The following is a 15,133-nucleotide window of genomic DNA, read 5'->3' as shown; positions in this document are numbered from 1 at the left end:
GAACAGAAACGAAGCACCATGGAGTGGAGGCATTCCGCGTCACCGCGGAAAATGCAACCAAAACCAAAGCTTATGAACAAAAAAAAAAAATATATGTGCACTGTGTTTTGGGATAGGCATGGAGTATTGCTTGTGGAATTTATGGAGCGTGGACAGCACATCAATGCTGAAACCTATTGTGTGACACTTCAAAACCTGAGTCGTGCAATACAAAACAAATGGCATGGCATGCTCAGTCGGGGTGTCATTCTCCTCCACGACAATGCTCGTTTGCATGTGGCAATTTAACTCCGGAACTCCTGACAAACTTCCATTGGGAAAAACTACCACAGTCCTGATCTTGCCCCATCTGATTTTAATTTGTTCCTCCACCTTAAGGCACTGACGAAGAACTGAAAAATGCAGTTTCCCAATGGTTCTCCATTCAGGCGGAAACGTTGTATGATAGGGGTATAACGAACTTGGTATCTTGCTGTGATGCATGCTTCAATTCTTATGGCGATTATGTGTGTTGTACCATGTATATATTTTCCCCTATAAAGGTCATGATATTACTATTTATATTTTTCATTTTATTCCATGATGGAACTTACTTTCCGAACAACGTAATATAAAGGAGTAACTCACATACCTTGATTTCATAATGAATCATTCTAAATCAGCAATTTTATTTTACACACGAGCCATTCAATTTCTTCACAAACTGCAATGTTCTGTTGCTTCAAGTCGCACTGAATCAATTAAATAAAATATTATCAGTACAATTTTACATTGGACATATGTAAAGATACTAAACACTGATGATCCAACATGTGCATCATGTCTGCAACGTTTGCTATCAAAAACAAATAAAAAAAAACCTGCTGTAAAATTGAATTTTATTACCTCAGTGCTTTTTCCTGAACAGCCTAGAATTGTTCACTGAAGCATTTATTAAATTACCTGACAGGCTTGACTTTGGTGAAATTGGATTGAGTGCTTCAGCGCAAGAGGACATTTCTCGAGAGATGTGACGAACCCCTTAATAACTTGCCAGGCATTTTGATCTTGCCACCAAAGTTCATGGGTTTGAGTCCTGGCATGGGCAGAGATGTTCTTTCTCAGCATCCCTTCATCAGTTTCATCTAATCATCACTGATCCTCATCATTGCAATTAGTCAAAAGTGGCAGAAAATGAAACTAAATCAGAGAAATCCAAATCCCGAAATAACTATGCACACTGTTCTATGAGCCTATGATGTATGAAGATTATAAAATATCTAGATTGTTGCCCAACCATCAACTGCACATTTCCAGAATAAATAACCCAACTCCATGTGGACAAATGCAACAGAGGATACGAACCATGCAACAAGGGGAGATGTGTAGCATGTCTTACACTGAATCAAAGCCATTTCTTTACCTTTACCTCTTTACAAATGCAGAGGCAGAAAAAACTTAAAATAATTAAGCCATTTTCCTCACGAGCCAGCCTTTTTCTTTTCAAATACAGGCTAAGAAAGCCATGATTCCAACTAACATGATGCAACACATTTTAAAATATGATCTTAAAACATTTCATTATTAATGAATACAAGATTGCATTAAAAGTAATTAATTCTTGCTCTGGAGTCGCTTTCCCAAAGTAGTAACAGCATGAATAACTATACTTAATACATAATTAACTATATCCTGTTGCAGCAGCTTTTAAAATTCAGCTTGCAACAGTGCAAAAATTTATAATGGCATGTTTACATGGGCATCGGGAGGGGGGGGGGGGGGTCGAACATGTCGGTGGACCCCCCTGGAAATTGACATCCTTCATTTAAAGATACAAGAAATATGAAAGTTTGTTACTCTTATTGTTAAGTACAGTAATAAAGTTCATTTAGTTAAGTATTCGAACAGAATAATCAAAGCAAAACTGCATTCGATCGAAAACATTGAGTGAAAAATAAAGCAACAAGGTTATATTCTACCATTTCATCCAAAGAACAAATAGTTTCCCAGTTTTCAAAATTCTAATAATTACAGTTGTAGGTGAGAGGTCACACAACACACTTTATGAAAAATAATTCCCCTAACATTTAAAACCTTTTCTTGAATGAGACATTAAAAGTAAATATCAAAATGCATTTCAGATACTAACTGCATAAATTTGAAAAGAAATAATGGAAAATAGTTGTGCTGTTATTCACTCGTTTGGTGGATACTCCCCATTTATATAATAATAATAATTATTATTATTATTTCAAATACAATATATATTGCATAATAATATTTATAACAGTGATAATACTACTTATAATTTTTCTACTATTCACGCCCATGCATGTTTATTATTATTGTACATTAAGAAATGGAAATTTCTATAATCAACCTCTAAATATTTTTAAAGTTATATATATATACAGGGTGACTGGTAATTAGATGTATTCCCTGAAAGGGGTTAAAGTAGAGACAATTTGCAATAAATTTGACCATATGATAACCCGTCCGAAAATTAGTAGTTTTCGAGATAATAGAGTTTCAATTGTTTTTTTAAAAAATGACAATTTTCCACATAAAAAGATGAATTGAGAAAAAACTGCTCATTGTATGGAACTTATTTCAGCATTTTCTGATAGCTAACAAATAAGTGGTTTGTTGAAAAAAAAGTTTTTCCCAAATAACAATCACATGTAAGTAACGGGTGGGTCTAAACTTACAAGTGATGATAAAAAAATGCACTCTTAGTTTACTTGGCAACGTATTAATAACAAAAATGGTATGACACGAAGCGTACAAATTACGTAAATTACTTCCTTGTGACATCTGCTATCCAACAAGGTACAAATGTTGTTAACATTCACATTTGTGTACAAGAAATAATACTTCATTCATCTTCATGTGAATGGAATCAATGAACAATACAATTAAAGAACATTACACGTCTTGCTCAAAGTGGGCACCTCTTTTACGAATACAGGCACGCAAGTTTTTGCAGACATTTGTTCTCTTAACTCGTGATGTGATGGTGTCCTTGATGTGTTGACCAGCCATTAAGATCCTCTCCCTGAGCTCTTCTTGCGAGTTTACTGGTGTCTTGTCATGTGGCTCCAAATGTAAAAGTCGCAAGGCGTCAAATCGATCGGGGGATCGAGCTGGGCAGTCATCATGATGATAAATCATGTCACGTCTTGTAGTTAGAGGCACATCCTCCAACAACATTGCCATCCCGTTCCTCAAATAATGTTCATAAGTGATGCCATTTAAGATTTGGGGCAGGAAAAATGGCTCGATGAAATGATTGTTGATTACGCCCATCCATACTTCTGCTTGGGCGTGCGACAGTGGCTGGATGAAAATTACACAAAGAAATGGATTGGCCGAGGCGGTCCGATTCCCTGGCCGGCTCGATCCCCCGATTTGAAGTCTTGCAACTTTTTGCATTTGGAGCCAAATGACAAGACACCGGTAAACTCACAAGAAGAGCTCAGGGAGACGATCTTAATGGCTGGTCAACACTTCAAGGACACCATCACATCACGAGTTAAGAGAACAAATGTCCGCAAAAACTTGCGTGCCTGTATTCGTAAAAGAGGTGCCCACTTTGAGCAAGACGTGTAATGTTCTTTAATTGTATTGTTCATTGATTCCATTCACATGAAGATGAATGAAGTATTATTTCTTGTACACAAATGTAAATGTTAGCAACATTTGTACCTTGTTGGATAGCTGATGACTCAAGGAAGTAATTTAAGTAATTTGTACGCTAAATGTCATACCATTTTTGTTATTAATACGTTGCCAAGTAAACTAAGAGTGCATTTTTTTATCATCACTTGTAAGTTTAGACCCACCCGTTACTTACATGTGATTGTTTTTTGGGAAAAACTTTTTTTTTCAACAAACTACTTATTTGTTAGCTATCAGAAAATGCTGAAATAAGTTCCATACAATGAGCAGTTTTTTCTCAATTCATCTTTTTATGTGGAAAATTGTCATTTTTTTAAAAAACAATTGAAACTCGATTATCTCGAAAACTACTAATTTTCGGACGGGGTATCATATGGTCAAATTTATTGCAAATTGTCTCTACTTTAACCCCTTTCAGGGAATACATCTAATTACCAGTCACCCTGTATATTTCTTAGAACTGAATATGAAAATTCAGTTGTCACGTGAAAAATTTTCAGGCACTGTATATTCTGCCAGAAGAAGGCAGAAAGAATTGACTAAAAAAAAAGGAGCCATACACCTCCCCCCTTCCTCTTCTTGAGATATCAGGGTCTGATGGCAATCAAACATTAAGAAATGTTTTTGTTTACCATGCATATTTAACCCCTAACAGGGCAACCAGTGTCTATCAGACACTGTTGCTTTTTTTGTCACATACTCCAAACAATACTTCCCGCGATATTGATATTTTTTTACTTTCTTTGTTTCTCTTTTTTCTCTCATTTTACAATATTTAACTTAGCTTGATAAAGAAGGTCAGGCATAAAAAATATTTTCCATTTCACTCACGTAAACGGGCAAGCAGTATCTGTCTGACACAGTGTACAATTGATACGTAAAGAAGCCTACTTGAATATGTATTAACAAATGTTTAATAAAAAATAAAGTATTTAATAAGACATCACATAAAATATTATTAACAATAAAATAGAAAAATGAAATATATATGAGCAAATAAAACTATTTCCTCACACTACCTTCCGGTCTAACATGTTTCATATACTATGCTGCAAAAAATACAACATGCAATTACGAAGATGATAAGTATAAGAATTATGGACATAACAATGATGACTAGTTTAAAAATCATGCTACTCACTTGTTTCCACAGCGATGAAACATAAAAATCTCACATTAGAAGGGCAAAATCCATTTAAAACAATGTAGTGTGCATTTATTAAATTAGACAAAAGTAAACTTGCAGAATAGTTACTTTATGTAGCTTCTCTAGCTCTTGGGTTAATAATGATAACTAGGATGATGGAACAAAACTGACACATCAATGCCTTCACCACCTCTACCATGGATGTCAGCAGCAGGGAAAGGGTTTCTTTTTATTTTTTGCAAAGGGAATAAGTTCAATTTTGAACAGAGATAATACTGTGTAAAGCTAAGAAAGAAAAATAATCAAAAACTTACCATTTTATAAAAGTTTTAAAACAGTCAAATACTACAGCTTCTACTGAAGATGCAGCATTTAAAAGGACACAGGTCAAAAAATTCCTGTTACATACTAGCTCCTTGATGGTGTATGATCATGTGGTGAGTGCTAACTATCAAATGAACGTTTAAAGCAGCAGACAGACACTTGTTGAATCTTGTGAACTTGAACACAGCTTTTAGTCTACTTGTTCGAATGTCATTTCCTTGCACCAACCTGACACTGGGGTACACCTGCACTGCACCGAGTGTCTAAAAGTGCTGCGAACTAGATGGGGCTACTAAAATCATACAAGGGTAGAAAAATACAATGATCCTGAATTTTCAAATTCAGTGCTAAAAAAATATGGAGCGAATTTACAATACCGAACCCCTCCCCGATTTTTTTTAAATATTTTGCATACTCACTAATTGAGGCCTCCTAATCACAAATTTTAAGTTAAAATTTGGGGGCCACATGTAGAAATTGCCAAATAAGCGAAAGTGAGTGGTCCGCGATCGGAACAGAAACCCTGGATTTCTCCACAAAAACAATGGTTATTTCAATATTTTACATTTTAGAATGAAATTTTAACAATGTTTGCCTAACCTAACCTTACTGTGAATGGTTTTGTGGGGCTATGCATGAATGGTTTGTGGGGCACCGTAAAAAACTGTCAGTTTCGTAGCACTTGAGCGACAAGTTTTAACTACACAATCGTGATTAAGTGTCCTAAATTATTGACTATGCAAAATATGAACGAATGCCCTGTATTATTAATATCTACCAAACTAAAGTTACTAAAAAAAACTTACGAAAGAAAAAACTTTATTTCCTACCTTCCTCACACCATGCAGATTACTAAACAAGTGAACGCTACAAGAACAATAGCGGGAATTGAAAAGCTTATTTTACAACTTCTACACATCAATTAACAATTTCAACACATCAGTCCCACGTTAACCTCAGATACTATATCGGGACTATGTATTTTGTGAGTATAAGAAGAAGAATAGAAATTACGGATGGGTCCCGTATTGTAAAATCTTACCAAAAATATATTTAGTTTGTTTATGGAAATTTCGATGTGTGGTTTTGGTAACGGTTCAGATTGTTTTATGATTTTTTTCAAATTCTCCTAGCAGGAAGATTTATTATTGTAGAATTTTGGCAATTATTGTCACACAAAATTTGAACCTTCCGTAAAGTAATGAGCACTGTTTGAATTAAAAAAAAAAAAAAATTACCTTATGCAAGCATGCACACTTTTCATGGACAATGTATTTTCCGTTGACAAGCGACTTATCATGAACTAGTGGGAATTAACGTAGAAGTAAATTGGAACCTTAGTAGAATGCATTTAGGGACTTTATTTTTATGCTAAAAGAACCAAACCTGGCCTGCCTTACCTAACTATGAAAGCTTATATTCAACAAAATCTTAAGTAATCACTAAAACTCCGCAGTATGTGTTAACAGAAGTAAATCTCAATAAAACAAAAGGAACTTGGCCCGTTGAATGTGTTGAACAGAAATTTTCAATGTTGTGTTGATAGACATTCAGAAAATACATTGATCTCTATTCATCAGTGTGTTACTGTTGCCAAACGGTGTTTATGTATGCACAGCAACATGCTCTAAACACATTCTTCACACATTCCAAATCATGAAATAATGCACCATATTTATACGCATGTAACATGAAAGTTTTCCAAATATTTGTTGCACCAAAAATCAATTGTGCATGCTGCACACGGATTAATTCAGACAGCTGCCTGAAATCACACATGTTGATGTTTCCCACAATTGTTCTTTTATGTGGGAATGTCCTGAATCACCGAGTAAAGTTCCTGGATTCTGATAGATCAAGTAGTCATCTAGTGTCACACAGGAGCTGTAACATCTGTAGTTGCCACACAAGAAATAAAGAAAAAATCATTTTTTGTTTCCGTGCGACTTACTATCATATATAAGCATAAATTCGAAATTAGTTAATTTACTTACGTAAAGTGAGTATATAGTTGTCGTAGACGACGTTTCGGTGGCAACTGCTCCCTTCTTCAGGTCATGAAGTCTGCTATTAGGTGCATACGTAAAGCTTCGTCATTTAGAAAGGATCAAGGTATATGTATGGACAGGTTGAATGTTAGGATGACTAATGACTAAAACATGGTAAAACTGCTATAAAAATTGTTAAAACCCGTAATGTTACTCTATCACATCTCCATGTTGACAGGAACAAGTATGTTCAATTACTATTAAAAATTTGTTAAAACCGGTGAGGTTACTCGAACACTGATACACGTAGACAGGAACTGGTCATGAACGTTTTCAGTTGATATTAGCTCTTGGAAATGTGTTCTTGTGAAGTAAAATACGTCTGTTACCTTAGCGTGTTACTTTACTGTGTAGCAGAACAGCCCAAAGGCTTTGTGCAAGTGAATATAACACCCAAAACAACTTTCAACAACAAGAGATATAATTTAACGTAGTTAGGTTCTTGTTAGGTTTGGTAGTGATAGTTATTTTCGACGTGTTCCTTCACTATTAGTGTGTATATTTATTTATTTCCTTCAACAGAGAAATTTTCTCCTTTTACAGAAGGTAGCCAATAAAAATACAAATAAAAATAGAAATACATAAACAAGAGAAACACATAATATAATACAGTGAGACATAAGACAGGTAGAACACATACGCAAATATAATGTAATATAAATTACTAAACTATATTATAGAATCATATAACACTCAATAACACTCAATTAGCAATTTAGAAGCGCTTCACCCAATATAATTTATGTTATAAACACTTGTCTTAATATTTTTTTGTACTCATTGATTGAGATACTAAAATCAAGATTAGACTGCAATATAGATATTTTGTTGTATGCAAAGGACATTCTAAATAATGGCGAATTCTTGAATCTTTCTGTTTTAGGAATATCATAAGACATCAATTGCCGCAGCCTTAAGCCACATTTCTTTCCATTGAAACATATCTTTTGGAGAAAAGTAGGGTTATCTATTATGCCAGTCATTGTTTTGTACAGAAATATTTGTTGTGTTATTTCCCTTCTATTAATAAGACTTTCATAATTAAACTCATTAAGTAGGTCATTGTATGATAAGTTATTATAGTATGATGGTACATTATACTTTTTGTAATACAAATATCTTAAAAATCGTTTTTGAATTCTTTCAATTACCAACTCCTGGAATTTATAATATGTAAACCAAACATTAGAACCATATTCAAGCTTACTTCTAACTAATGCATTATACAAGAGAGAAATACTGTCTACATTAGTTAGATTCCTCGTATTTCTTATAAGAAAACCTAATGATCTAAATGCATTGTTTACCATGTATGATACATGTTTGTTAAACATCATATTACGATCCATAATAATGCCTAGATCCTTAATAAAATTTACTCTTTCCAGCTCTTCTCCACACATAAAATAGGAGATTTTAGAGGTATTTATTTTACTTGATAACTCCATAGAAGAACACTTCTTGATATTAAAATTAAGGTCATTGTTTATACTCCACTCATACACCATATCTAAATCTCTTTGAAGTTTCCTAATGTCTCCATCATTATTAATTTGTTTATAAATCTTTATGTCATCAGCATACATGAGACATTTAGAATATTCAATTTGTAATGGTAGGTCATTTAAAAACAATACAAAAAGTAGTGGACCAAGATTCGATCCTTGTGGTACACCTGACTTCACAATATATTCAAACGACTTCGATTGTCTATAGGTTACATATTGTTTTCGACCATTAAGATATGAGGCCATGAGAGCCAGAAAATCACTAGTCAACCCGAAACCTGAAAGTTTGCGTAATAAGATATTGTGATTAATTGAATCAAAAGCCTTAGCAAAATCAAGATAGATCGTATGTATAGGTAATCGATTTTGAAATGCTGCATGAACATCTTGAACAAAATTAATTAAATTTGTTGTTGTTGACCTTCCAGGAATGAAACCATGTTGATTTTCATTTATGTAACATTTACTGTGATTCCAGATTCTTGTGTACAATACCTGCTCTAATATTTTGGCGGGCGCACAGAGAATTACTACAGGTCTATAATTTTCTATTTTACAGTCGTCTCCTGATTTAAAAATTGGGCAAACTCGAGTTGTTTTCCAGATATTCGGAAAAGTTTGATATTTTAGAACTAAATTGTATATAAAACAGAGTGGCTTCTTTAGTATCTCTGCACATGCCTTTAATAAATAGGGTGGAATTTTATCAGGACCACTAGCTCTCTTAGGTTTCAATTTCTTTACAGCATCAAAATATTCTTTATCAGTAATTATATGATTTGATATAGAATATGATACATTCATTTTAACATCATCATGAATATCATATGAGCTTATACCTTTCGCATATACAGATTTGAAAAAAGACGCAAAACTATTTGCTACACTTTGACTTGTTTCCAATTTTCTATTTTCAAAAACCATAGTCTGTTTAGTACAGTTATATCTCCCTCTTTTATTTTGTATAAAGTTCCAGAAAGATCTTGTATTATTTTTAATATTTTCTTCGGTTTCTTTAACATACCTAGAATAAGCCCTTCGTACCATTGTTTTAACTATTTTTCTTGTTTCTTTATATAACATGTTATTTTCTTCAATGCATTTCATGGATTTCCCAGTGTCTTTCATACATTTCCTATAATACTCTTTTAATTTTAATGTTTCTATAATCTCTTTTGTAAACCAACAGGGATATTTATTATTCCTGTAAAATTTTCTTTTTGGTATGGTTGAGTCAAATACAAAATTTATTCTATCATAAAATAAATTAATAGCTGTTTCCACATCCTTTAATTTATATAGAGAATTCCAATCTGTATCGTGCAGCATTTCATACAATTTTGGGAAATTAGCCTTACAAAAATTATAATCCAATACCACTTCATTTTTTGTATTATTTCCTCTTTTTCTTAGATTTAATTTCATAATTAGAGCTGGATGGTGTAGATCTTCTTTAACAAGGGGTAGATCCTCTTTATTTACTACCATAGTACTATCATCATTAGTTAGTACTAAGTCTAATGTTCTATTGTTAACATTTCGATCATCATTAATAGAGTGTAAGGAGTACAAATTCAAAAAATTTTCTAATGCTCTACAACAAGGCCCCCCTTTTTGAAGTTCGTATGAAGAATCAATTATTAATGGGAGATTGAAATCCCCAGCAATTATTACATTACTACCTTGCATTTCTTCGTTATTTTCAAAGAAATCGTAAAATGCTGTGTATTGATCAATACCACTGTTTGGTGTGAAATATACGGCAACTATATAATAAACTACATTTTTTAGATTTACTTTGACACATAAAGAATCAAAATTATCGTGCATAATAATATTCTTAGACATAATATTTTGCTTAATTGCTATAAGTACTCCACCACCTCTATTCCTATCTAATCTATCATGACGATAAATTCTATAATTATCAGTAAATAACTCATTGCTATATACACCTTTATGTAGCCAAGTTTCAGTAATAATAATTATATCATATTCATTTGCAATGTTATTTACATAGAATTGTTGTATCTTTGTGTTGAGCCCCCTTACATTTTGATAGTAAATTGTGACATTCTCAGAGTTCTCCATTACATTAACTTCTCCACGTCTTCAATTGTTTTCAGTAATATTATATTTTGATCATCTTGACTTTTCTTTAGTTTGATATTTCCTGAATAATCGACCCATAAATAAGCATAATTCTTAACATTTCTAATTTGTCTGGCCTGACTGAATATACGCTTTCTATAGGGAGTTAAAGATTGATTAATATATACCATGTCATTACTTGAGTAACCCAAGTGAGAAGTATTTAAATTTCTTTTTACTTTTCTCTTCTGAATAAACATATCTTTGTCATTACGACGAACAAATTTGACAATTATCCCACTTGACTTTTGATGTGGGAATTTTTTTAGCCTGTGACAAACATCTATCATGTCCTTTGTAATATTTAGATCTAAGGCTGTCCCTACATTTGCTACAACATCAAAGGTATTTTCATTTGGTTGTTCAGGAACACCTTGAATTTCTATGGTATTTCGCCGTCCATACTGGTCCAGTTCATCCAGATCCATCTTGGTTTCTTGAAGTTGTTTCCTTAATGTGATATTTTCTTGTGTTAATTGTTCAATTTTAGAAACACACATATTAAGTTTCTCATCTTGTTTCTTCATTAATTCTAAGTTCTCGTCTAATTTCTGATGAACATTATCTAACGATTTACCAAGTTCAGATTTTTATATAAACAGATTTTTACTAACAAAAAGCTGCGAAAATACTCTGAAATTGCAGGTTTTGGTAACAGTTTGATATAGGCAAAACATATTTCTTCAATTTTACAGGAGAAAGTACTTACGGAACTGTTTCTGTGGACTTTTGAAAGGTCATGGAAGTGTTTTCTCCCTTTGTTCAATTTATTCAGCAGGTAAAAAAAGTATTTTTTGACATTAATGTCTCTGCGATGCATGTAACCCCCGGTCAGCGTTTCCAACGACGCCATTGTTTTCCCACAACATCACAATTTTAACTGTTTGCCTAACCTAACCTTGCCGTGAATAGTTCGTAGGGCTATTTACGAATTGTTTGTGGGGCTATCCATGCATGGTTCATGGGGTTTTGGAACTCGGATTTATTTTTCTTCGGTTAAGATGGTTTGAAACACTGCATACCCACAGATGATAGACAACGCTGGTCAAGATTTGCCCACCATATTGTGTGTAACAGAAGCGAAAAAGCAACGAACAAGAAATACTCGTAATGTGAAAAATTACAATGCTATTCTGCATTGCCAAACATTCATTAGGTGAAATAATGAATTTCTAACAAAAATAATGTATATTTCTTACATTTATGAGTAGGCTACTTACTGTTACTCGTTATTTCAATTCTGTAACACACATTATGGCGATAGCATACTGGTTGATCGCACATTGCGAGTGTGTTTTGTCGAATTATGCAGTGTTGCAACCTTGTTCACCGGAAAATACCTACTTTCGTGCCCGGATTTGAAATTATGCTAACACCTAGCAAACCATTGACGTTAGCCCCACAAACCATTGACGTTAACCCCAAAAACCATTGACGTTAGCCCCAAAAACCATTGACGTTAGCCCCAAAAACCATTGACGTTAGCCCCAAAAACCATTGACCTTAGCCCCAAAAACCATTCACGTTAGCCCCACAAACAATTTTTGGTATCGGTTCGTTATATCGGAGACACTATAAAATCGGATGTTTTGTGTTTTGTATGGTTTTCACACTTTAGAAACATTTTTTACACTAAAATAAGCCATTTCTTGAAGTGTTACGGAACGCACATCACGGTGCGAGCCCCACAAACCATTCACGGGTAGCCCCAAAAACCATTCATGCATAGCCCCAAAAACCATTTGGGATCATATAACCATCCACGAATAGCCCCGAAAACCATTCCTGGATATCCCCACGGACAATTCACAGAAGGTTAGGTTAGGCAAACAGTTAAAAAATGGCGTGGTTACGTTTTCGCAATGGGAATAGAACTTCGACAATGCTACAGAAACTGATTTCCGGGTAACAGTTTCATAGATCGAAGACACATTAAAATCTGGTATTTTGTGTTTCTCATGATTCGTACTTACCAATTGTGTATTGCGGAACATAGTTCAAGGTGCCATTATGCTTTTTACACGAAAACAAATTCAATTTTTCACACACTGAGTGCTTTTTTTTTATTCCTTTCTTCGCTTCCGGAACACACAATATGGCAGGCACATCTTGACTCACGTTGTGGGTATGCAGTGTTTCAATCTTCTGCACCGAAAAATACCTACTATCGTGTTAGTCACCGGTGGAAATTATACATTATGCACGGGTAGCTGACGTATAGCCTGGGTTGCTGACTGATAGCCCCACGTGATACATGATTTCCTGGCCAAATATATTCCACGATGAAAGAAAATACCTCGACAAACATTGTAAACCTTGGAGGGTAACGATTGTATAAGTCGGAGATGGATTTCTTCAAATTTACAGGAGAAAAGACGAGAAAGTACTTACGGAATTGCGTTCTTGAGAACTTTCTGAAGCCGGGGAAATTGTTGTTTCGAATCATGCAACTTATTTGGCCTGTAAGTAAGGTATTTTTCGTCATTCATGCATCTCCGTTGTACGATAGCTCGTGCTGCCATTACCGTCGACTACGTGAATCAAATGATCTGTGCGTTCGATCATGTAACCCCCTGTCAGAGTAGCAACCACGCGGTAGTTTTACAAGATAACGTGTGAGTGTTTTTTTTCCAATGTAAGGAAATACTCTAGTTTACGTCCTTTGCCTACGTGTACATATATCGTTGAAAAGCTTATTTTATAAGGAATTCAACAACGTAAATCCCAAAGCGAGGAAAAATTTCCTGAAAGAGTAAATCGAGAAAAACTGATGTTGTCCGGATATGTGTAATTGAACGTACTGAGGCATACCTCGACCCCGTGAATGGATAGTGGGGCTATCGTGAACAGAAAGTGTAAAAAGAAAAAGGTACTTACACGAAGATATGCCGGGTGCCGCACTACGATCGCGCACCGCGAACGCAAAGAAGCAATCACTATGCAGATAAGGACGTAAAGTAGAATCTAGCCTCAATTTTCGCTTAAAAACCTTTTGTGAATAGTTTGTGCGGCATTTATTGGTTCATAAGTTTGGAAACACTGCACATCAGCTGACGATAGACGACGTGAGTCAAGATTTGCCCGCCGAATTAGCAACGACCAATAAATGATTATAATGTTAAAAATAACACTTTTTCATGCAAAAAAAAGTGATCCCCAGCTTGAAAAATGTTCCAGTATGCATATGAGGTAAGTAGAAATGATTTTTATTTGAAAATAAACTAGTTTCATGTGTCTCCGGCTTATACAACTGGTACCCCTTGGAGAAACTCATTTCCATAAGTAGTTTCGGTACTACTTTACTATACCGGAGACACCTATCAATGATTTATTTCGCAATTTTTTACATTGCTAACATACTCTTCTGGTTTGCGGAACATTTCTTTAGGTGAAATAATGAATTTATAACGAAAATAATGTCTATTTCTTACATTAATGAGTACTTACTGTTGTTCCTTATTTCCCACAAACCATCCACGGGTAGCCCCAAAAACCATTGACGTTAGCCCAAAAATTCACGATAGCCCCACGAACCATCACGGCGACGAGGTATGCCTACTAGGTTAGGTTAGGCCTGTTAGGTTAGGTCCAATTGGCACTCCTTTCGTTCAATTTAGCATATACGGACAACATCATGGCGGCAGCAGCAATAGCGCTTCGGAAATAGATTTTCGTAGAAAACCACATGCATTCGCATTAAAATGGATCAAAACTACATTCCCGAACATCAACAACACTACAGAAAATGGTTTGCGTAAGTACTTTCTCCTGTAAATTTGAAGAAATCCGTCTCCGGTATAGTAGAGTGTTACCCATAATAGGTAAGTACGAATGTGAAAAAAAAGACTAAATGGACGAGTGAAATGTGTTTTGGCTATATCAAACTGTTACCAGGCTTTAACTTACGTGGGCCATTCCTTGGCATCAAATATCTCAGATATTTGTGCTTTAGGAACGTAATACCCCTTCATACTCACGTGACATATTAGCAGCACGAGTCCGTATCAGAGCACCGTGCGGTACTTTTTCAACTCCATGGCATACAGCAAAAAAGTACTAGTCTCTTGCACGAAAATAAATGCACACCGACGTAAACTTGGTTCACCATCTGGTAAAGATAGTCACTCTGATTAAAAAGAATTGGCATGCTCTATTATGCATAGAAAAAATAATAAAAGGATCTATTACCTGAATAAACTTCGTGTAAAATCCTGGCTCGCCCTGGCTTCGTATAGAATGAAAAGACAGACGAGATATTCAATTCAATTGCTTTGACGTAGAGCATGTTTCACTTTGAT

The 15,133-nt window shown here is 34.6% G+C and overlaps 1 long non-coding RNA gene across 3 annotated transcripts in view; it reads right to left on the bottom strand.

Moving 5' to 3' along the window:
- The window catches only part of LOC146001132 (uncharacterized), a 74,076-nt gene extending 58,943 nt beyond the window's left edge, over window positions 1-15,133 (bottom strand). The window contains exon 1 of one of the 3 annotated variants that reach the window (XR_014443518.1): window positions 15,024-15,133. This is a non-coding gene — a long non-coding RNA (uncharacterized LOC146001132). Of the gene's footprint in view, window positions 1-7,122; window positions 7,196-14,741; window positions 14,813-15,023 lie in introns of those variants that run through there. The other 2 variants (XR_014443517.1, XR_014443519.1) reach the window with 2 other exon arrangements.

The sequence above is a fragment of the Lepisma saccharinum genome, chromosome 17 (genome assembly GCF_977018435.1).
Source record: "Lepisma saccharinum chromosome 17, izLepSacc3.1, whole genome shotgun sequence".
In the NCBI taxonomy this organism is placed as follows: Eukaryota; Metazoa; Arthropoda; class Insecta; order Zygentoma; family Lepismatidae; genus Lepisma; species Lepisma saccharinum.
The sequence above is the reverse complement of the archived record's forward strand: the minus strand, read 5'-3'. Positions and strand labels throughout refer to the sequence as shown.